General features: G+C 40.6%; 1 non-coding gene across 1 annotated transcript; it reads right to left on the bottom strand.

Annotated features, from left to right (window-relative positions):
- Window positions 1-19,655: 19,655 nt before the first annotated feature.
- On the bottom strand, window positions 19,656-19,856 carry LOC145243190 (U2 spliceosomal RNA). The gene has a single exon (XR_013862850.1). It is a non-coding gene; the product is annotated as a U2 spliceosomal RNA (small nuclear RNA).
- Between the last annotated feature and the right edge of the window lie 3,728 nt (window positions 19,857-23,584).

Here is a 23,584-nt window from a genome sequence, read left to right as displayed (position 1 = left end):
TGTCCTAAGTAATTTGCAAATGTATATTTCAGTCGCCCACACTGAGGAGTGAACCTTCAACCTTCAGGAGAATATCACTTTTACAATTGATTTTCCTAGTATTCTAACCACTGCACCACAGATCCTTGCGGACAATTCTAGTATGAATTTTAGGAGCCGTAAGCCTACTTTTTATTTCTAGTTGTAAATATCACCATTTATTATTAATTATTACTATGTATTAATGTATATCTATATCTATACTTATTACTTGTATATATTATCTATTGTTTATAATTACTGGTTCCCATATCGTATTGAATTCTATACTAGTTCTATTTAGCAGTTGGTTATTCACCACATTGTTGGCTTTAGTGATGTTGATCCTAATGTCATTTCTTCAAAGTATTCCATGTATGCATTGGCCAGTACCAGGGACAATGCTGATCCTATCGCCAGACATTCTTCCTCCCGATATATATCAGATCCCATCACAAAGTATGTAGTTTCTACACAGAAGGTCAACATCTCCATTATATTGTCAACTGGGATGCAAGTGTGATCTTTTAGTGAGGCATCCGATGTCAGCTTATCCCGTACCACTGTCAGCGTCTCATCAGTGGGTACATTCGTGAACAGACTCACTTCATCTAGACTCAACATCTGATTGGAATGAATGGCAGCATGTTTTATTATTTCCATGAAGTGAGCTGAGTTCTTGATGTATGATGATAAGATCTGTTGAGCCAATTTCTGGTAGATATAATCAACCCAATCATCGACAAATCTCCATATGCAGAACCGTCTACACGCCAGATATTGCTTGCATCATTATGGACAAATAGATCAATTTTGGTCTCATCCGACACATGCAAAACCAAGTTTCTATCTTTTCACCACCAACGCTCTGACCCCACTTGGTTCCAATTGATATGACTGGCTCTTGTCTCAAAGAAGCACCCTGCTTTGACAAGCTTCTGGGACTGACCTGAAATGGGAGACTTACATCAAATCAATTACCAAGGTTGCCTAAAAATGGTTGCATCATGTTATTGCTCCAAACGGTCTTTCACTCCCTATGCAATCTCTATCTGTATAAAACCAAATGCATTCTAAATTGCAGTATTGTTGCCACATTTGTGGATATGCCGCTTGGAGACCTATCCTGCGTTGACAGAGTTCAAAACCGGCTTTGAAACCTAGTAGGTGATGCCTTTTTCTACTCCCTGGCTCTCTTTTCCAGAGAAAAGATGTTGCGAGCCTAGCTCTTCTCTATCATTATTTTCATGGCAAGTCCTCATCTGAGCTTCAACCAGTGATCCCTCTCTGCCAAACTTTCACAAAAAGCATTTATCAGACTGATTATCTATTAACAATTTCTCCCACTCTCAACCTGTGCCTAAACCTAAACACAGATTCCATGAACAAAACTTATTTCCTGGAACTGCACCCCCGTGGAACTCTGTTCTGCTAGCCTGCTTTCCAGCTGACTACAACATGGCTGTACTCGTCCAATGTAAACAAGTTCTTGTTGAGCTATCCTCTTGAATAGTCAAATTCTATCCACCACCACTAATGATCAATATGCTGTTGTTTCAGTGACAACTTATCCTTGAGTGACCTTTTGGCTATGATAAGTGGTGACTCCCCTGTAAAAATCTATATATAAGTATTAAAATATATTTATGGCAGTTAAGTTACACAGAGGTGTTTCATTCCCGCAGCTAATTGCCAGGCTAATTGCACAAAATTTTTGTTAGTGTAGCTTGATTGCCATAAATATATTTTCATACTTCAATACTAAGCTCTACTGTTGAAGTAAATACTGAAGACTTATATACAATATATTATATCATCTTATACTGTTATATGTGTATTATATATGAAATAATAATTATTGCTATTATTATTAATATTATTATTATTAGTAGTAGTAGTAGTAGTAGTGGTGGTAGTAGTAGTAGTAGTAGTAGTAGTAGTAGTACATTTTTAATAAAATGCTGTATCTTACTTGAAATTTTGGCTTAGAGGGCCCTTTTAAGAAGAGGGATACTGAACCTTCTAGGACTACCCAGGACTAAAACATCAATTCAACAGATAAAAGGCTACATAAACGGACTGATTATTTAGAACAGATCCCCGAGTGGTATTTGCGGTTCTAAAATCTTTCTGCGACTGATGTTGCAGAGAGAATGGTTCCTACTTACAATGTCTCCCCATGGGACAGAGTTAAACACCAAGGGCGTTTTTTTAATGTGGAGAATAGGAACAAAAATAAAAATTGTCTCAGTCGTGAAGGATTTCTCCTCCACTGACAGAGAACAAGAAATTGAAGTGCAGCATCTGAAGAACAGATACTACACTTTGATCTTGACCCGAATAAGAATTAAAAATTGATGCTCAAGTGATTAATTAACATCTTTGTGACTCTAAAATTTAGAGAATATCAGTTTTGAGTGAATGCTTTTTTTTAATTTCTTGTGAGTTATCTCCCTTTGATTATTGTTAAAAAAAAAAAAATTCTAATAAAGAAAACAATTGAACCTCAAAAGTTTAATTAATTTACGTTAATCTTAAAAATTTACATTTTAAAATTTTTGTGTAAGAAAAAGCACATCGAACGAAAGGAACCGAAAATATGTAAGTATATTACGTTTTGCTTTGGATTAGTGAAGCAGAAGCACTATTAGTACGAAAGAAAACATCGTGTGTGTTTTCGGGGAAAAATCATTTCAAAATCAATTTCCATAAATGCTTATATTGAAACGGTTGGCGCCCAAAATGGCAACCAAATTTGATCGATTAGTTTTATCTGATTTCGCAGGCTGCAACAAGACTAATTAACTCGCTGCATTAATTTTTTCTCTGTCATTTGTCGGATGTTTTTATCATAGGTCCCCCAAAACCAAGAGTTTGGGACCATTCCTGTAATGACCTGGTCAGTGGTCACTCACTCACTGTTGATTGCGCTGTCGCTGTACTACTGGTTCTGTGTAGTTTTAGGAGGTCTACCTTCACAGGCTTTGCCTTCTTTCTTTGAGAGGGGGTTAGTTTATTGCTAATCCCCTGAGGCGTCCTTGCCGAGAAATGCCGATTCTGGGACGTTTTGCAGGTCACAGTGCCCCTCTTCGAGGGCGCTGACTTCTCAATCCAACTTTCCGACCCTGGTGTTACACTACAGTTCTTGCAGTCGGAGAGAACTAAATACTTTCTTTAATTTTTATTTTGGCAAATATTGTTTTTGATCTATCGTATAAAAGACAATTTCTATATTGAAGACGCCATTATTATGAGGTTTAGTTTGTTATATATTTCAATTTCATGTTTAATAAATACTGTTTGATTTTAACAACCCTTAACCCTACTACTAACCCTAAATACCTCCATATCCCCGAATGAACTGAGAAAGAAATAGAGTAGTTGGCACCCGAGCTTAGCATTAAACGTCACTTAGAAAATGTTGAAGTCTGTTTTTTTCCCCCTTTGCTTTAAGAATATTTTCTAAATAAAAATATCAGAATATATATTGATATATGCAAAAAAAAAAAAAAAAAAAATGTCGATTTTCCAGAACATTGATGGAAACATATCCCATAAATGTCACCAATCGTGCGAAATTTTAATGTTTTACCAGAATTTTGTTTAATTTTCAATTTTCGAGCGATTATGAAAGCTCGCCGATGCTTGTAATAAGACCACCATTTTGTTTTCCGTTCTAACTCGACAGGCTTTACATATTGTTTATTTTCAATTAAAACAACACTTTAAATAAGTTAATATATATATATATATATATATATATATATATATATATATATATATATATATATATATATATATATATATATATATATAAACTTATCCAGGTAGGCAGAAGAGTAATTTAACTTGCCTTTGATAACGTTTTATAAATCATTTATTTGTTGTATATTTTTTCAGTTTTTTGGGTTTTTTTTGCTTTATTAGTTATTCTGGTAAATCACTTAAAAATTTAAAAAAAAAAAAAGAAAAAAATCTGCAAAAATATATTTCGAAGGAAACCTTCATCTTCAGTATGTCTGTCTTTCCTTTTTTTTTTTTTTTTTTTCGCCATGTTGTTATTGGAGCATATAATACGTATTTTATTTTATTCAAACTCAACCAGTGCTTCTAAGGAACAACAACCTTAATGTGAATTCCACATGACAAAACGCACTGTTCCGAGATTTAAAAAACTACCATAAAAACAACAAACGACCTTCTACTTGCTGCTGATTCTCAGACATACTGAAGATGAAGCTTTGCTTTGAAATATATTTATGAATTTCAATATAAATTTAAAACAAAATAAATGTCTGTTTATTTTGTAATAATGCGTTGTTTTGGCTTCAAACGTATCTAATGCAACGTGACGAAAAAAAAAAAAGAAATACATACTGAAGATGAAGCTTTGCTTTGAAATATATTTATGAATTTCAATATAAATTTAAAACAAAATAAATGTCTGTTTATTTTGTAATAATGTGTTGTTTTGGCTTATAATTCGTATTTTATTTTATTCAAACTCAACCAGTGCTTCTAAGGAACAAAAATCTTAACATTATTTTTTAAATTTTCAATAAACAGACAAATTGTTTTAAAATTTTTTAAGATTTAAATATTTTAATAAAAATCTTTCAACTTTTTGTTTCCTGCTGATGCAATTCTCTATCTGTTTAAGAGCCAGGTATGTCCAAGGATGGAGTATTGCTGTCACAGGAGCTGCTAGGAAGATCTTATCCTATCTTGACAGAGTTCAGAATAGACTTTGTAGCCTAGTGGGAGATACTCTTTTCTCTTCCCTGTAATCTCTTTCTCACAGAAGAGACGTTGCGAGCATGTTTCTGCTTTATTGTTATTTTATAGCAAGTGCCTATCTGAGCTCTAATCTATGGTCCCCCTCGCCAAATATTCACGAGAAACACTCTTTTGGCTGAAAACACTATCAATAATTTTCTCCACTCTTTATCTGTGCTTAAACTTAAACGTAGATTCCATGAACAAAGTTTCTTTCTTAGAACTGCACGCCTGTAGAACTCTCTTCTGTTTACCTGCTTTCCAGCTGACTACAATATGGCCGTCTTCAAGTCCAATTTAAACAAGTTCTTGATGAGCCGTTCCCCTTAAGTTATCCAATTTACGAAATTTACACTTCTAACGATTACTATGGTATTATCCTTTTGTCACTGTACACTCTTTAACTCTTATCCCTGATTGGCTTCTGGGCCTTGATAAGTGGTAATTCCTTTGTAAAAAAGAAAAAAAACTTGATTTTTTTTTTCTTATTAATTTTGGATAATGAAATATCCATTATCAGAGAGGGGAAAGAGTTTTTTTATAAATAAAATGTCTGTAGTTCGTGTTGTTATATCGAGGCTCTGTGAAGATGATGATGTTGTGTGATGTATTGTGGATAAAATCTCTTTACTTTGAACTTTTGTTAGGCATGTGATCACTGTAGTTTAATGAGGATTGACAAAAAGCTCTTGGAAGCATCTTAAAGAAAATTTTTAGCTTTGAATAAGTAAAAAAGATATCTGGGGAAACTGCATTAAGATGCAAATATTTTATTAAAAATCATTTGATTCTTTTTAAAACTTTTTAAAATATCATGCTTTTCTTTTAATGGTTAATTAAAAAAAAAACCTTTGGAACGCTGATGTTTTTAAAGCTAAAACTCTTTTCAACTGTTTGCATTCTGGAGACGGAAGTCTTTTTTCAAGATAAGTGATTTCTATATTAATCTTTTTATCTCATCTGTATTTAATTTATATATTTATTTTCTGATTGTTTTATTCAATGCTAGCGTTTTCTCATCTATAAAGGTTTATTTATCTACCAAGTCGATCTTAACGATAGCATAGACATAATCATTATATTTTCTTTTCAGACCCCACCCCTCAATCCTGCTTTCATTTTATCTCGCAATTACTTATAACGTCATCAGATGACTTTCGGAAGACCCCCCCCTTCGCTTTTCTTTTATATTGCAAGTTTCTTAAAACGTTATTAGCTAAAATCCAGAATATGATTATGCTTTTCTTTTAACGGTTAATTAAAAAAAAAAAAATCTTTGGAACGCTGATGTTTTTAAAGCTAAAACTCTTTTCAACAATTTGCATTCTGAAGACAGAAGTCTTTTTTCAAAATAAGTGACTTCTATATTAATCTTTTTATCTTTAGATTCAAATATTAATTAACTACATTTTATTTCAGTATTTAATTTATATATTTATTTTCTGATTGTTTTATTTAATGTTAGCTTTTTCTCGTCCATAAATATTGTTGATTACATCTCCCAAGCTGATTGCAAAAATAGATTAGGAAATTGTATTCATTTTTAGTTCGTGAGAGGGAAATCTATCACCATACTTTCCCTTAAACACACCAGTTGGACTTTTAAGTACAATACTTAATAATATTTTTTTTTTAATGGAGAGTAGAAAACATATTGTGGATGCGTTATCGGCAGCTCCCGTTACTCTCAAATTCCAAAATTCCATCATGACATGTTTCAAGAAAAGATGCAAATTAAACCCAGATCTCCAACTTCCAACGCAGACCCCCACTACCATGTCTCCTTCTCCAACATCAGGGGTCTATGTTCTAACCTTCAAGAGGTTGAAACCCAATTACAGGAGACTAAACCTGACCTTTTATTTTTAAGCGAAACTGGCATAGGACAGGCTATTTCTCTAGATGAGTTTGTAATTAAAGGATACTCTAACTTCTAAATCTGACCCCCAAGATCGCCATGGGCATGGAATATGTGCCTATATTAAAGAGGCTTTCCATGTGGTAGGGACATCTCCAAAGAAGATCCTAACTAACCCTATATGTGCTTCCGGGTTGCATTAGCTCACAGTACTGCATTTATATTTACTCTCTATTGCCCCCACAACAGCGGAGTTACTATCTTTAAAAGCATATCTGAGCAGCTAACATTCACGTATGTGGAGACTTCAATGTTCACAACATGGAATGGTTGACCCACTCAAACAAGACCGATGATGAGAGGAGGTTCTGTCATGATTTCTCCATTGCTTATGACCTCACTCAGATTGTTCACGAACCCACTCGTGTGCCCGACAATGATGGCCAGTATGCGAGTCTACTAGACCTTTTTCTCACAACTTGCCCTGAACTATGTTCAGTTTCTGTTCTGTCTCCTCTTGGATCTTCCGATCACTCTGTTGTATCAATTAAGATAAAAATGAAATATAATAAGTCCCCAGATGTACCTCTCCATCGTACAGTATATCGATACACTATGGCTGACTGGGATAGCTTCCGTACGTTTATATCGGATCTACCTCTGTGTCCCATGTTTAAAAAGGATGTGTCCTCTATGATATCAGACCTGACGGAATGGTTAATTGTAGGTATAGACCGTTTCATACCCTTGAAAAAGTTCCAGCAAAAACCATACAGCCAGCCATGGTTCTCTCCAGAATGTACTGCTGCTATTGCGCACAGAAATCACTTTTTCTACTGCTTCCAACGTAATAGATGTATGGAAACTAAAACCGCTTTCAGGACTGCCAGCAACCATTGTAAGAAAGTAATAAAGAATGCAAGAGAGTTGTATGCTCAGTCCGTCAAGTCCAAAGTAGCTGACCAGGCAGTGGCTTGGTTCCCACCAGTTTTGACAAATAGCAAACAGAATCCTGAACAGAAGCGTGTGCTCTATCCCAACTATCATCAATGAACCCGAGGTAATCTCGTCAGCATCAGACAAAGCCAAACTCTTTGCCAAGAACGTTGCAGCTAATTCTACCCTTTGCGACCAAGGCTGCCAACTCCCAATATTTCCTCCGGTATCAGAAAACACGCTATGTGATATACATATATCTGTACATGATGTTGCCAAGCTAATCAAAAACCTTGATTCCAGTAAAGCAACCGGCTCTGATGGTATTCCAATTATAGTACTCAAAAAACTTCAACCAGAACTAGCGCCCATACTTACAAAACAGTTTAAACGTTTTCTTAAGGATAATTGCTTCCCATCACCCTGGAAAATCTCATCTGTATGCCCTGTATTTAAGAATTCAGGTGATTGCTCATTTCTCTCTCAGTACAGGCCAATAAGTCTCCTGTGTGTCATGAGTAAGTTGCTGGAATCTGTGTTAAATAGAGAAGTAATCAACCATCTCAGCAAAAATAACCTTCTTAGTGACACACAATATGGTTTCTGTTCTGCCAGATCTACAGTAGATGTGCTTACAGTTATATCTCATAGGATTAGTAAATCTCTCGACGGAGGCAACCTTTCTAGGGCAATTGCTCTTGACATATCTAAGACCTTTGATAGGGTATGGCATGAAGGTTTACTTCACAAGATCTCTAGCTATTGTATAGCTGAAAATGTCTTCTCAATTATTAAATCATTTCTCTCTGATAGGTTCATAAGAGTAGTAGTTGATGGCAAAAATCAGAAGCTCACAGTATTAATGCTGGAGTCCCTCAGGGGTCCATCCTGGGCCCAACTATTTTCCTGATCTACATTAATGATCTTCCAAATCACATCCTTACATCATTTGTAGACATCTATGCTGACGACACTACCATCTATGGTAGCACATCTAAGTCAGTAAACGACCAAGTTCTCTCCAATTCTCTCCTTTGATCATGAGCATGTGGTACAATGGGGAAAGGAGTGGCTGGTTACTTTTAATGCATCTAAAACTAAGCTTCTATCTTTACATCATCAACATTCTGAGCCACATCTGGCATCAGTTGAAATGAATGGCTCTCATCTTCAGGAGGCCTCTAGTTTTGACAAGCTTCTGGGCTTGACCTTTACTCCTGATCTTAAATGGAATACGTACATCAAATCTGTTGCCAAGGCTGCTGGAAAAATGGTGGGATCCTTCTATTGATCCAGTAGATATCTCACTGCTGATGCAATTCTCTATCTATATAAGAGCCAGGTATGTCCAAAGATGGAATACTGTTGCCACATCTGGGCAGGAGCTGCTAGAAAAGACTTGTCCTGCCTTGATAGAGTTCAAAATAGACTTCGTAGTCTCGTAGGAGATATCCTTTTCTCTTCCCTGCAACCTCTATCTCACAGAAGAGATGTTGCGAGTTTGTCTCTGCTGTATCGTTATTTTCATGGAAAGTGTTTGACTGAGCTTCAGTCTATGGTCCCTCTTCGCCAAACTTTTACAAGAAACACTCGTCTAACTGAAAACACTATCAATAATTCCTCCCACTCGTTATTTGTGCCAAAACCTAAATGTAGATTCCATGAACAAAGCTTCTTTCTTAGAACTTCCCGCCTGTGGAATTATCTTCCATTTTCCTGCTTTCCGGCTGACTACAATATGGTTGTCTTCAAGTCTAATGTAAACAAGTTCTTGATGAGCTGTCCCACTTGTTAACAAATTTACCGAATATCCATTACTAACGATTACTATATTGTCCAGTTTCTACTGTACACTCTTTAACCCTTATCTTCGAGTGGCCTGTTGGCCTTGATAAGTGGTTATGCCTATGTAAAAAAAAAATATATATATATATAAACTGAATTATTTTTAATAAAATCCTAACGTGGTTTTGAAGAAGTTTCTTTGTTTATTCAAAAGTTAAAACTTTCTTAAAAATGCTTCTAAGAGCTTTTTTGCCAATCCTCAGGCGATTTATTTTTTAATGTTAATATTTTTCAACATAATATGCACAATATTTTCTATTTTATTTCTGTATAAATCGTATTTGCCCTCAGTCCTCACAGTGTTCACAAAAAATAATTAGCATTTGCGCTGACAAAATACAGAGTGGAATGATAAAGTTGTCACCTTAAAGAAAACAACACTACTTATTTTAAAACTTTTATTGAAAAAGTTAATTCAGGTAACTTGATTATGCAGTAGAGCTGACATCTGTTCAATGTAGCCACCTTCAGCCTCAATCACCCCCCTCAGTACAGGTCCAGAAATGGGAGCATGCCTTTTTCACAAGTGCCTGTGGGATCTCGGCAAATACTCAGCGGATGGTGGCGATCAAGCTTGCTTTGGTGCTGTGGGAGGTCATGTTGGTGATGTTCTCGATGTATGACCAAACAAAGTAGTCCAGCGGGTTCAGGTCAGCAAAGGAGGGGAGCCAATGAGAAAAAGGTACAAAGTCATAGCACTCCTGATGAAGCCAAGCCTGGGTCTTTTTGGAGTTGTGGGCTGGTGCCAAGTCCTGCTGCCGCACCCAGGGTCTGCCAGCGACCACCTGATTGCACCAGGGGATCAACACGCTCCTTAGCATATCCAAGTACACTTTTTGGGTGACTTTCAAGCTGACTTTGAAAATGTGAAGTGACATGATGTGACCCTCACTTGAAACCACACCAAAGACCATAACGTGGTTGGAAACTTCGTTGAGCTGTGCCTTCAAGCGTTGAATCGTTCAGATTTGCATTTTGAGGGTACTGGCCATGATCCTCTTGTCATAACCTGGATTAGTAGAGAGCATGGGTTGTACAGTGGTGCATCTATGATCTCGTTCGTTGAACATTGTGTCACTTTAAGACATGCTAGAAGGCTCCTATCACTCTTGGGATTTGTACAAAACTGGTCAACTAATAGATGGTCTGCAACAAAAAAATAAAACCGATTTTCATCAAACGGCAATGGAGTCTTTTTTTTGTTTTTTTTAGAGCAACAATTTTATCATTGAACCCTGTATGAATCCAAGTATGAAACACTATTCAAAATCAAGTATGCAATATTATCCAAAATCCAAATCTTATTTTTATTATATCTAAAATCTTTTAATGTGGACGCAGTTATTTACAAAACATAAACAATATTTGTATTTTTTGTCAGTTCAATTATGACTGTTAAAATTTTATTTTGAAGTCCATCCTTATCACTTCCTCGCATGGTTTTCTTGGCCTTTCTTTTGTTTTAAGAAAATGTGAATTATAATGTTTCGTTTGCTAATTACAAATTACACAAAAAGTTCTCTACCTGAGTGAATGGTGACTTTGTAGATATACAAGATACTATCAAATGTGAGTAGTTTTCAAGCATGGTAGTGGGATCCCACTTTATTTGCAGCAGCCTTGGCAATGTCTTCCATGTATACTTATTCATGTTGCTTGTGAATGTTACGCTGAAGAGTTAGTTTTACTTCTGCCTTCATTTCATCTTGCTTTCACTCCCACTTCTAAAACTATAATTACCTTCTACAAATTTCATGCATATTTAATCATATATTTTATATAGTGTTTTAATTGCTAAATAATAACATTTACTATTAAATGGCTTAGTACAAATGACTCTGACGAAAATGAAAATATATATTTTGATGCTAATTTTCATTAATTTTTGTTGTTGCTTTGAATTGTGTAAAAAAAATCTGAATTGCACTTACCAATAAAACTAAACTTCATGCTAATATAATCTGTTTTTTAATTATAGATAATTATTTTGGCCGCATGGATTTTTCAAATTTTGCAAACGACAAAAATGAAGGAATCTCCATCACTTTTAAATAATAAGAGTGACAGAAGCAGAACAGTTTTCTCATTACAAAAAAAAATTGAACATCATTAAAAAAATATAGAAACTGAAAATTCCCATCCAATAATACAAACAACGAAAAGAATATTTTTATTACATACATCATTACGGCAGTTATATAGTTCTAAAGAGCTTTTATTATGAAATTATCGATAAATTTACACAGAATTAGAAGAATACGCACCCCAGTATGGTGAACTTAATATGCTGAACAAATTTGTATTATTTAGATTCTGCAGACTACTGTTATCATTTTGAGTGTTATTTTCACAATGTTTTGATCGATGTAATCTCCAATCTTCTTCAGGTGTATCTTGTCGAATTCAGGAATCTTTCTATTGAACTTGAGAATCAGCACAAAATTTCGAACGGAACCCTTTATTTAATTCACAGGGGTAGCATGCTCTCATTCTATCCGCCATGACTTGGTAGACGTCCTCAGTAATTTGTAATTGTATTTTTGAGTGTCACTCGCACTGAAGATTGAACCTGCAACCCCCCCTCCCCGCCCAGAAGAGTGTACCTATTTACTATGCCTCCCCATGGGACAGAGTTAGACACCAGGGTCGTTTTTTAACGTGGAGAAAAGGTACAAAAATAAAAATTGTCTCAATCGTGAAAGATTTCTCCTCCACTGAAAGAGAACAAGAAATGGAAGTGCCGCATCTGAAGAACAGATACTACACTTTGATCTTGTTTATATATTTTATTGAGAAAGAAAAAATTGAACATAAAAAACGTACAAAAAATTCAATTCAACAAAATTAGGCACAAGGCCCTACAAGAAATTGGGAGGGGGAGGGTACAGGGTCTTTTTGACTACGTAACAGATGAGACTTTGAAGTCTTACTCTTGACTGGCAACATTTACCAAAATACCTCAATCACTCTGTGGATCCTAATCTAACTAATAACCCCAGCGTTCAATGTAAAATTTAACTATGTACAATTTGTATATTCATTTCTGTATGTTGTGTGTGCATTTTTTTTTTTTTTTTTTTTTTTTTTTTGTGTGTGTGTGTGTATGTGTGAGAAAATAAAGTTCGATTTCATTAGAAAGAGTTCTTGAATTAATTGGCATAAAATGTTCGTGGAGTGGGAAAAAACTAATGAAAATGTTCATTTCAAAAATAAGGAAAATCTACTAATGTGTTGTTAGTAAGACCCCCCCTGTACTATTCTATGTGGCTAGATCCCCCACTGTTTTCCGGGGAACCGAAAACAAGCAGAGCATCCCTAATGGGGTTTGGGGAAGTCGCCTTAATGGAGGTGGGAGAAAATAAAGCAACGGATGGAGGGGGTAGGAAGGTGACCTCTGAGTAGGGGGATGATCGGGGGCATCAGAAAATAAAGATGAGGAGCAGGGGGGGTTGGGCAGACTCAGAGGTTCTCTAATACCAAAAAATAAAATCAGGAACAGGATCTCATTTGTACCACCAGTCAAGAGTTACTTTACTGAACTTATAATGCTAACCTAGGCGGGATGGGTTCCGTAGGACCCAGCACCGCCCATGCCATGCCTAAGGAGGGAACACGTATTGAAACTTGGCTCCTCGACGGATGCACAAACTAGTGCTGTGCACCCACCTCTTGTCAAATTCCACTCTAGGCAACCTCTTCCAATCGCATCTGATCTTTACTTTAAGCAAATGTTTAAAGTAAACGATCAGATCCCGATCAGGAACAGATGTCCCTTCGTGGACCAACTTGAGGCGCGCGATCCAAATGGTCATGCGCGCTACTGCTAGGATCGCCAGGAAAACCAAACTTTCCTCCCTGGGGAACGGCGGCTCCATGTTGTACACAAAAGTTCCTACGTCGAGATCGAGCAGACACTCGGCATCGATGCGAGCTGTTACCCCCTCGACGTACCTTAATAGGGGCTGTATCCGGCTGCAACTAAAAAATGCGTGCTCGATTGTTTCGGGCTCGCGTTCGTCACAGCACGGACAGAAGCGGCTGGTATGTTCTTTATACCGGAAAAGTACGTCGAAGAGGGGCAGCGCATTTCGGACCAGTCGCCAAGTCAGGGAGAATTCCGAGTTATTCAGAATCTCCCGTCCCGGCGCCCAACGCCATTGAGAACGGACAACCTCCATCGACCATCCCATCCGCCTACAAAGTGGATCCTTCGCGGTCCCCTCCACTAAATCCCGATACAGTTTCTTCCTTGGCTGATCGAGGACATTGGTCCCCGGCAAAGCTCTAAGAGCGGTTCGGCATTCGGAGAAGAACTTGGACTCCCCCTTCGGTCTACGACGACCTTCTACCGAAGGGTTGGGTTTGAGGTTGGGAAACGAGTTCTCAACCACAGGGACCCAAGGAGCGTATCCTTCAAGCGAACGACCCAGGAAAGCCAATCTCTCGGCGTTTCTATGACACAAGAGACTGGGCTGACCCAGGCCTCCCTCGCTCGGATTTTGAACACAGACCTCTCTGCAGACATAATGCTTACCCTCGTTCCACAAAAGTGAATCGAGGCGCCCTTGTAAGCGGGTTAGTCGTTCTGCAGGGAGAGGAAGTACAGACAAACGGTAAAGGATGAGCGGAAAGACGTATGTAGCACACGCCTCCGCCCGACCCTTCAAGGACAATTTCCTTCCAATCCAAGTCTTTACTGACGATTTGACCTTAGACTGTACTTCCGACCAATTCTTTTCCAGCTGAAGTCCCGGTCCAAACCAGACACCGAGAATGCGGACCGGTCCATCGGTCCAGCTGAAAATACCTGGAAGCGAGTTTACCCCGGTCCAGGCCCCCAACCGCAGGCCAACAGACTTGCTACGGTTGAAGATGGCCCCTGTTACTTCTTCGTATCGAGCGAGCGCCTCGACCACCGCTTGAATGTCCGTGAGGCAAGACACGAACACGGTGACGTCATCGGCGAACGCGGAAACCCTGGCTCGTGTGCCTCCAGGGAGAGCTATTCCGCGCAGGACTGGTGTAGCCGCCTCGTCCCTTAACTTGCGAAGGAGGGGTTCCAACGCCAGGACATACAACAGAGGCGACAGCGGACAACCCTGTCGCACCGACCGAGAGACAGCGAATGACTCCGACAGCTTACCGTTGATCTGCACCGCTACCGTCGGCCTGTCATACAGAACAAAGATCCACTTGCGGAAGTCCGGATTAAATCCGGCGGCCTCTAGCACAGATCCTAGGAACCGATGGTCGACCCTATCGAATGCCTTGGACTGATCCAAACTGATCAGCGCGGCTTCGGCGTCGTCTTCTGTCCCCTCTATGATCGAGCGTATCAAGTGCAAATTGTCTTGAATCGATCTCCCCTTCACAGCATAAGTCTGGTCCGGTTCGATCAAGTCAGTGATGACAACCTGCAAGCGATTCGCAAGAATCTTTGCCAAAATCTTTAACTCTGTGTTTAGCAGAGTCAAGGGCCTAAAATCATCAAAGTTTTCCCTCCCACCATGCCGTTGACCTTTCCTCAGCAATGTGATCACACCCTTGGTCACCTGTCCAGGGATGGAACCCTGGGCAAACCAATGGTTGAACATATCCTTCAGAATAGGGACCAACATGGGCGACAGCCTCAAGTAAAACTCGTAGGGTAAACCATCAAGCCCCGGGGATTTGTTATAGCCGACCTGCTTCAACGCAGTAATGACCTCATGTTCAGTAATAAGACCATCACAGCTAGCCGCCCGAGCCGCCGTGAGGCGGGGCGAGTCAGCCAAATAGCTGCCAAACTCATCAACCCTGAGTCCGGGTAGTTGGGTGAAGCGCACCGATAGATGCTCCCGAAACCCCTCGCAGATCTCCCGAGTCGATACTAAGGGGTGTCCTTCCAGGTTATGTACTTTACGAATGTACCCATCCGAACCGCGCCTTAAAGCAGCCTTACGCTCAACAGCGTCAACATTCACAGCCTCGTTAGAAACTTTCTTTAACCTAGCCCTAACTACTTGACCTTCATACCGCTCGCTAGCCAAGCGGTTGAGATCTTGTTTAGCTAGTGCTAACTCTAGGGGGTCCCCCCCCTCCACCGCCCGGGTCAGCTTATCCTCTAAACGCTTCTTTGCCTTAGCCTTATCTATCGCGAGGCGTTGGCTATACTGGACAGAGAAGCGCCTAATTTTGGCCTTGAGACTAACCCACCACTTACTCCCTGTAACCGCCCCCACTAAAGCCCGCTGAATTAGCTCAGTGACCTTCAACCGGTAGTCCTCCAGCTCCAACAAGGTGCTGTTGAACTTCCAGTATCCGGCCAGTTTAGGCCTAGCGCTTAAGCTCAAACGGGCCATAACAAGTTTATGGTCCGAGTGTCCTAGCAAGTGGAACGTGGGGCAAGATAGGAAGTCTACATCGCCTCTTCTAACTAACATCCGATCCAAGTAAGTGCTTGGATGGGAAGGCACTACAGGATGCCACGTCCACATCTCCCGCCCCGGATGATCCAGACGAAATCTGTCGACGAGATCGCACGAGGCCATCAGGTCAGACAGACTGCTGTCACACCACGCCGACCCGCTAGTCCCCCCGACCTTATCTATTTTGGGATCAAGGATTGCATTCCAATCCCCCATTAAAACTAACCGTTCCGGATCCACTAAGAAGCCCTCCAACCGTCGAAAGAAGGTTGCCCTCTCTACAGCAGCATTGGGAGCATAAACAGCAACAATCCGAAAAACACTACAATTAACAGCAACATCAACAACAAGCGCCCGCCCGTCCTCGCCTGCGTGAACAACATTCACCGACGCTGACAGGGTGCGACTCACTAGCAAGGAGATTCCACGACTATAGGTATTGCCATATGCTGAGTAGACATCGTAATCGTTTACCAGCACCTGACAATCCGCGTCACAAACAAAGTGGGTCTCCTGGATAGCGGCAATATCTACCTTGAGGGACACCAAGTCTCTCACAACGCGCGAGGCCTTGCTTCGACACCTGATGCCCCTCACATTCAATGTAGCCAAGTTCAAAGACATGATCACTTACCTCAAGCACTGTCACAGACGGGTCTGAAATCCTGGGCAGTGAGGACATGGCAGGCCTGGCCAAGGCTGCCGGTAAGTAAATCCGATGAAGGTGATCCATCCTTGGCCACGCCCCCCACGTCCAGGGGGAAGGTTAGTTTGAGTGCCCTGTATAGCGATGGGTGTACATACATGGGGATTCTACCCTCACATTTAAAGAAAATGTTGGTCAGTGAAGGATGGTCCCTATCCACCAGCTGCTGGCCTGGGATCGCATTCTTCGCTGCCTTAATCATTGCCCACATTCCTCCAGTCCTACCGTCCTTGTTGACCCTAACGAAAGTGGTCAACAAGGGAGCGTCCTTGAATTTAGTGGGGTCTGTTACTAGGTCTCCACCGACTTTTTCAAAGTTTTTGAGTTTATTGTACCGGACCTTCTGTTGTCCTTTAAGGTCCGGAGCCGGTTGGAGAGGGTCTGTTTCACAAATCCTGCTTCCTGGCAGGAAGGGGAGCTTTTTGGTCCGTTCAGTGCGGACTTTGGGAGTGGGGGAGGGGACCTCTTTTGGTTGATGGGGAGGCTGAGCGCTTGGGGAGGGGGTAGCCTGCTCGTTTTCTTCTTTTTGGCTCCTGTCACGGGATGAGGGGCGGGAAGAGTTTCTTGGGGCCTTTATAGGAGAGGGGGAAGGTTGTTCGGGTTGCTGGGGTGTTGGGAACACAAGGGGCTCATCCTGTGTTGTTGTTGCGAGGGAGTCCTTCTCAGTCTCAGTGGGGGTAGGAGGGTTTGCGCGTGTCTTGCGGCTTTTCCTCCTCCTGGCCCTCCTGATCTCTGTTGCGCTCAGGGCCATAGAGACTGTTGTTGTCTCTTCCTCTGCCTCTGACGCGGCCTCCTCCTCAGATTCTGGTAGTTTCCTCTTGTTTGAGGAGGAGGGTGTCTGTGTGTCCATTTTCTCCGTCTCGCTCTTCGGTTGTTCTTGGTCTTGGGTGACTGTCTGCAAGGATGGCTGTTTGTTGATCTTGCCTTTCTTTACGACCGTCACCCAGCCTGTCGGTGCCTCTGGAGGATTTGCGGCCGGCGCGGGAGCAGCGGCTTGATTTGTTGTCACGCTTGTTCCCGCCGCTTTTGTGGGCTTCTTCCCTCCATTCCTCTTTGGACAGTCCTTCGCCATATGCCCTTGTTGTGTGCACAGCCAGCAATGAGGCCTCCTCCCTTCCACTATAAGGGAGAGTGTCCACTCTCCGAACTTGAGTGTGGCTGGGATGGCGTAGAATCCAGCCTTGTCCAGGACCATCTGTACTTTGTAGTCCCCGGTCATGATGTTTCTTAATCCGCGGACCGGGGTGACTTCCTCTACGTCTCCATACTGGCTTAGGATAGCCCCCAGTTGTTTGGCCTCCATATAGCAGGGGACGTTTAGAGCAGAAACATTTGCTCTCCTCTTGTTCATATAGATGGGTTGGAGCTTTATGTTCCTGCTCTGATGGCAGGTCCTGGACAGCCTGACTGCGTCTTCGGAGGTGGGGAGCAGAACATCCCACTGTGCGTAACTCCTTCTACAGATGTAGTTGGCGGGAATGTTCTGCTCCAGCAACACGTTCATCATGGTGTCCTTGTTGACGCCCGTCAGACCCCTTGTCTTGGTGTCTGAAGTTATCAGCGAGAGCACTCTTTTCTCCAGAACTTCCACTTGACCCGGGAGGGGTTGGATGTTGTTCCCCTGGGTATACTCCTTGTAAGTGGAGTCGAAGAGTGCTCTGTAGTCTTCGGGCGTCCACTTCCCTTGCTGCTCTTTGGGGCCCCATGCCGGTCCTCCATCCTGGTGAGTGTCAGCTGGACTCGGGTTGGGGGGCGTAGCTGGTGTTGTGGGGCTCTCTCCTGTTATGGGCATTTTTGGTTTCGGAACTGGGCCGTTACCAGGCAGAGTAGGCCATTGTGTCCTTGGCGTTGTTTCGTCCTGGCTTGGTTTGCTCTCCGGGCCGCTCCCCTTTCTTATTTTTTTTCTTTGCTGGGTGGCTGTCCCCTTGGGGGATGGAGGTGTCTCCCCTTCTGGTGCCATGTTCCCAGCTGGAGCCTTGGTGGGTACTGTCAAGGGTGTCTCGCCTTCCAGCTTGCTTTTGTTACCACTGGCCGGAGAGTCACCCCTTTTCCGTATTTGGTCCTCTTGGGGAGTGTTGGGGGGCCAATCACTGTCTTCCCCGCCGAATAGTGAGCAGATGGAGGCTATTACGTCTTCATCCAGCGCCTCGGTTTGGTCCGCGGTGCTGTTCTCCTCCTTTTCTGTTGGGGAGTCGCCCTTTGGGGGAGCGGGGGATGGGTTCCCCGGTCTTCCTCCCTTGGTTCTGCCGTCCTGGGGTGCAGCTGGTTGGCTGGGTTCTGCACTTTCCCCAGCTATTGACTTAGCGGCAGCTTTTTCCGCTGGGTTGCCCTCGTGGGGAGCGGTTGCAGGTGCTTTTCGGGGGGTCGCCGCGGGCTGCGGCCCTACCCTCCCGCTTTCTTCCAAGGTCGCCGCGCGCCGGGGCCCTACCTTGTTTCCTGGCGCCGTCTCGCCGGGAGATGCATCAGCTCCCTCACATAGGGAGTCGTTCGCAGTTGAGATGCTGCGCATTTGGGGTGACGTACCCCTCCTGCCTGGCATCGTGGCGGTTGCACTGGCCGCTGGCGCGGACCAAAGTGTAGTGGGGGAAAAGAAAACCCAGGGGAATGGAGGGGGAGGAGGGGGAGGAGCGGACTTTGAAGAAATTAGAGTTTTTGACTTCCCCTCACGGGGATGTCGGGTTAGCAGCTCAGATCCCCCCGCGAGGGGGGAGAGCAGAGAAGAAAGACGCAGTGGGTGCTAGCGGGTCAGAGTGCCGCGTCGCAATTAAGAGAGAGAGGGGATAGGCATCCCTGCCCACAGAGGGGAGCAGAAACGAAGCACCCGCCCTACCCCTCGTCACCCTACCCACTAACTTACCCCAACGGAAGCGAGAAAGAGAACCCTGTCTGCTCGATCCACTGGGAGAGCAGCGAAGATAGACAAAGTTTGGGCCTGGCAGGTCAGAGTGCTGCTCAGGCAATTAAGTGTGGAGAAATTAGACCATCCCCTGTCTCTAGAGGGAAGAGACCGGAACGAAGAAAAAATGCATGCAAAAAACAACAAAAGCAGGTCTCAACTACCAGCTAGTGGTGCTGGTCCCGAGATTCCAGTCTCCCAAAAAAGGGGATCGGTTTCCGGGTCCAAGCTCCCACAAATGTGGAGTCGGTCCTCTAGGTCCTGACTCCCCAAAGGAGGGGGTCGGTCCTTGCTAACAAAAGTTAGTAAGAAAAAACACCTTAACCTAGCCCGAAAGCCCGGTGGTGGGTCAAGTTTAGTAACTGAGAGAACAGATACTACACTTTGATCTTGGCCAAAAGGCCAAGAGTGTAACTTACAACTGAATTTTACTAAGTACCTTATCCACTATGTCATGGGTCCTTGCAGACAGTTCTAATATGTATTTTTTTTTAGGAACCTTAAAAACTTATTTTTGTTTTTAGATGTATATTCTTACTATTCAAATTTATTTACTAAAAACAATTTTGCACCACTTCTATGTCTCTTTATGACAATTCAAATCTAAATATAATGATACTAGGCCTCTGAATGTCTAAAATGCAAAGACTAAGTTTAAGGGGTCTTCCAAAGAAAAATAATTCAGGGAAGCATGCAGAGTTGGTGTCTAATGACTATAGATCAAACTACTTACATAAAGATGAGCCAACACATGCAACAGTCAAAGGATATTCTTGTAAGACATGTGAAAACGGTGATCAGCCAATCAGAAGCTCAGAAAATACATAATTCTACATATTTATAAAAAAAGCCTTTTCAGTATTTTATGCTCTATATAATAACCAGATTCATTAACTCACAGTCTTTCAGTCTCCAGTTCACTACAGATCTGCCAAAAGGAAAATGTCTTTGAAGCCAACTTTCCTGATAAGAGCAGTAGGATTGGCATTAAACTATGTGAAATCTTGTGGACAGATAAACTTACACAGTGACAGCAGACAAACATGTCTACATCATTTTGCTTCAAACAGACTAAATTCTAATTCTCACATGCTACATGCTAAGCAACATCGGACTTTCAATTACTAATCTCACGTGAGATGAATTAAACCAACTCTCAAAGACAGAATACACTGCATCAGTGCTATGCCTATATTTTGCTTTTAATTTAATAGTCATAATAACAAGCTGTTAATTTGTAGTTAATAAAACAGCATTTTCAGAATTGTTGCTTTACATAAACATGTGTCACCAAATGTAACAGGTAAAAGATATTCTTGTAAAATGTGTGGCAACATCTAACAAAATATTCTTGTAGAACATATAAAAATATCTAACAAAACATTCTTGTAGAACATATAAAAATATCTAACAAAACATTCTTGTAGAACATATAAAAATATCTAACAAAACATTCTTGTAGAACATATAAAAATATCTAACAAAATATTCTTTTAAGACACATTTAAACATCTAATAAGATATTCTTGTAAAACGTGAAAATATCTTAAAAAATCTTCTTGTTAAACATGTTAAAACATCTAACAAAACGTGAAACACATGAAAACATCCAATGAGATATTCTTGTAAAATGTGTGAAAAAATCTAACAAAACATTCTTATAAAACATGAAAATATCCAACAGGTAAAAGATATTCTTGTAAAACATGTTCTTGTAAAATGTAACTTGTGTTGATCTATTTCACAGATTTGACTTCTTTTTTTAAATCCAAAACACATGAATTATGTCGAAGTTTGTTGCTTTTCATTTCTGAAGATTACAAATTAAATTTTTATTTTCTGTAAGAAAAAACAAAGCACTAATCTTCATTTGTGTGGGGGTTAAAAAAAAATGCAACAAGTACAAACAGAAAAACCATTTTCCTGTCAAATATGCGGGTCACTATTTGCAAAAAGTTCTTCGTTACCAGTGCACATGCGAATCCATACAAAAGAGAAACCATTTTCCTGTGACGTTTGCGGCACGGCTTTTTCGGCAAAATTCACACTAAAAACGCACATGCGAACACACACGGGCGAGCGACCATATTGCTGTCAAGTTTGCGGCTTTTCATTTGCAGACAAATCGACGTTCACAAGACATTTGCGATTGCATCGTGGAGAGAAACCGTACACGTGCGAATTATGTGGGTCGTCGTTTTCGATCAATTCAAATTTGAAAGCGCACATGCGCATCCACACCGGAGAGCGTCCATATTCATGTGAAGTGTGCGGTTCTGCTTTTTCACAGGAATCGTGTTTGAAGACACACGTGCGAATACACACTGGAGAGAAACCATTTTCATGTCAAGTTTGTGGGGCGGCATTTTCACGCAAGTCTACGTTAACTAGACACATGAAAATACATGCATCTTAAAAAAAATCTCTCGGTTGGAATGTATGAGATAGTGTTGTGTTATTCATAAAACTAGGCAGATTGCTATTCGTCGGGTGTTTGAAATCCGTACAATTAGGCATATCTCCACAATAGATGTAAACACCAAACAAAGTCTCTTGTACTTTTAAATAATACGTAACAGGATTTGAAATAATAAGATCTCAGTATGACTAACAAATACTGGATTTCCTAGAAATAGTGCACCTTCTCTAAGTGATGCTACCTCAAGTGACAACACAAACCTGGATACTCCATCAGACTAGATGAATTCTTGTCTTGGAATCCAGTAAGACCAAGAGATCAAAAGAAAGGTATACTATAACATATTTAAATGGTCGATTGCGGAGAGTAAAATTATGTTCTTAACTTCTTTACATACTCAGTGTTTGAGTGTTAAAGGAGAACTTTAATGAAATATTTGAACATCCATGCTTCTCAAATGTGCCTTGATTTCTGAGAACTTTGACTGAAGTGAAATGAAACAAAAGTCTAATGAAAAAAATCTAAAAAAAAATTACTTAGACATGATCCCTAGAAGACCAAGCTGAAATGAAGTACGCAACATCGATATGAATTGGATATAAATTTAATGCATAACAGTATCAAATGGTAACCCCAAAAGGGATCTAACACGTGACTCTTAAGAACTAATTAAAGTAAAACATTAAAAACGAGAGAAACAAGTTTGTTATAGAAAAGAATCACCAAAAATACACCATAACTTTCATAACTGGAAGAATGAGCCTACGAACAGTATGCTGGATGAATTCACCCAAGGCTACTTAAATAAGAAAAGCTGTATAGACTGGCTAAAAATAGGATCACTCCAGTGTAATCAGGAGAGGATTTTAATGGCTTGATGGCCAATGCTTTTAAGAAATGGCTTCATTAATGACAACAAGTACAGGTTCTGCCACCAGTTGTAAGGTTCTGTTATTATATAATATGACACAATGGAGTCTTAGAAACATATGTCTAAAAGAAAAGTTGGAAATAATCATACACCATCCACTATGACTATGTAATTCCTACAGCTGCATACCTAGAAAACATAGCTATTAAACCTGTCATAATGATATGGTATAAGGAGAAAGAAACAACCTTAGTAGAAGTTAGTGATCCTGTGATGTTTGGTTAAACAAAGCTGAGAAGGAAAATATAACAAAATACCAAAGTCGTACGACATGAAAAGAAACTGGAATCTTAGGAAAGTCTCCATCATTCCAGTAATTGTAGAAGCAACCAAACTCATGAAAGAGAGTTTCAAAAACTGCCTGGCAAATATATGTGGTGAACCAAGTGCAAGAGAGATACACACAACTTTATTTAAAGGAACAGGTAGAATTTTAAAAAGATTTTTTCGCTGGAATGTATTAGATAGCGGGTGAAATGTCTGACATCTGGTAGGATGCCCCATCCCCAGCTGGAACAAAATCATAAGAAAATTGAAAAAACTATCCTTGACAGAATTTTGAATAAGCATATCGATCCAAACTTCAAATACAAAATCCATGAATCATTATTTTTTTTTAAATAAGTGTGTATAAAAAATGAGAGTATGTGTTTACTTCATTCCCATCACAGAAGATGTGACACAAGGTTGAAAGGTGGGGAAGATTAAGATAGCACCACTAAAGGAGTAGCAATTTGGTATTTTAAAAATTGCCTAGGAAGTTCCAATGCATTCCAATGGCATTCTCTAGTA

Source organism: Euprymna scolopes, chromosome 21 (genome assembly GCF_053919585.1).
Source record: "Euprymna scolopes isolate OS-2025 chromosome 21, ASM5391958v1, whole genome shotgun sequence".
NCBI lineage: Eukaryota > Metazoa > Mollusca > Cephalopoda > Sepiida > Sepiolidae > Euprymna > Euprymna scolopes.
The sequence above is the reverse complement of the archived record's forward strand: the minus strand, read 5'-3'. Positions and strand labels throughout refer to the sequence as shown.